Here is a 1642-nt window from a genome sequence, read left to right on the forward strand (position 1 = left end):
TCACATACATTAAAGTGCACCTGTTTTGGGATTGAGAGCACTAATCAATGAGTTAGACATTTGTGTAGCAATATAGTATTACACAGTCAAGACATAGAATACTTCTATCACCCTTTCTTCTGACTTTTTCTGTCAATACTATTTTCTAGTCCCAGTCAAGCAATAATTTACTTTTTGTTACTAGATTAGTTTTGTCATTTCAAGAACTTAATGTAAATGGAACCAGACTAATTTTGAGATTCATTCATGTTGTTGTATGCCTCAATCACTCCTCCTCCTTTACTACTCAATAACATTTCATTGTGTAGTTACATGGCAAGGATAAGGTAAAGTTTATCCCAGGAATGAAATGTTGGTTTAACATTGAAAATCAATCAATAAATACAATTCACCATATGACTAGAATACATATGCTGAATTATATGATGGTCTCACTGTCCCTTATTATGTACACTTTAGCCCCCCATTTTTTTTTTTCCGGAACCACTCAGACTGCGTTCTCTCCCTCTTACTCCCGCAAAGGAAGAGAAGAACGATCATCAATGGCAAGTGGCAATTGCAGTAAAGCAACACGGAGAGCCGGTCTCGCTCAGGAGGGAATGCTGCGCCGCCTCCTCCTGGTTTCCGGAGCTCTACACATTCAGAGAGACTTCTCTAGTAATGAACTGTAGAAATGATCTCTTGGATGCACCTACGGTGCATCTTAGAATGGGTACAGGTGAAACCTACTAAATGCAGAATACAAATATCTACATACAATAACCAAGAAAATGCCATGGAGGCTACGTTGAACAGTTTGATGAGAATATTTCAGATCGTATATGAAACCAGCACATTGTAACCCCTGATTGCACTAATGTACACAGCTATGATTTAACAATAAAAAAAGAGAAAAAAAAAAGAAATAAATAGTATGATTTATCCTATTTTACAAAGTTAATGTTTTTATTTTATTTATAAACTTTTTTGATTGCTTCTAAAGGGTGAATTAAACCTTTTCGGTTTTTGTAAAACTAGCAATATATTAATAACAATAAAAATTATCTTTACTGTTTTTAAATGTTTATTAACATTTTCTGATAAGTATCTCATGTTAATAAATTGTACATTTCCAAGAAAGAAAAAAGAAATGATCTCTTGGCCCAAATTTTTGAGGGAAGACTGAGTCGTGCTTCATAGCTGTAGTGTAGGAGCGGGAGAGGCCAGACAGCCTCCCCCGGGCTGCCACCCGCTCCTGCGTGGGCCTGCCAGGCACACGGGGTTCTTTCCAGTCTGGGAGGATCTGGGATCTGCTGGGAGTTGCTGGGTGGGGTAAGCAGCCGCTGAAAACCACAATCAGAGGAGGGGGTGGCTGTGGGGAGAGAGAGGTGGGTCCTGGCCGTGTGGGGCAAGGACAAAGGCCCCAAGCCCAGCCTCACAGAGGGGCCTGAGTGCCCCACACAGACCCCAGGGACCTGCTTGGCTGAGTAGCCTGAGAAGCTCCCGCCACTCTGGCCACATGCATGGCCATCTCAGCCAAGGCCATCAAAATGGAGGGGAAGGGAAGGGGAAGATTTCACAGAATGGGTGGCTACCGAAGGTTGTGCGATCTGCATATCTACAGGGAAGGGTTAGCTTTCCCTAGATTTGTCTTTCTGGTGGA

At 41.8% G+C, this 1642-nt stretch overlaps 1 non-coding gene across 1 annotated transcript; it reads right to left on the reverse strand.

The window, feature by feature from the left end:
* Positions 1 to 482: 482 nt before the first annotated feature.
* LOC128591808 (small nucleolar RNA U3) lies at positions 483 to 697 on the reverse strand. Its single transcript, XR_008381665.1, has one exon. It is a non-coding gene; the product is annotated as a small nucleolar RNA U3 (small nucleolar RNA).
* Between the last annotated feature and the right edge of the window lie 945 nt (positions 698 to 1642).

The sequence above is a fragment of the Nycticebus coucang genome, chromosome 1 (assembly GCF_027406575.1).
Source record: "Nycticebus coucang isolate mNycCou1 chromosome 1, mNycCou1.pri, whole genome shotgun sequence".
NCBI classification, from domain to species: Eukaryota; Metazoa; Chordata; class Mammalia; order Primates; family Lorisidae; genus Nycticebus; species Nycticebus coucang.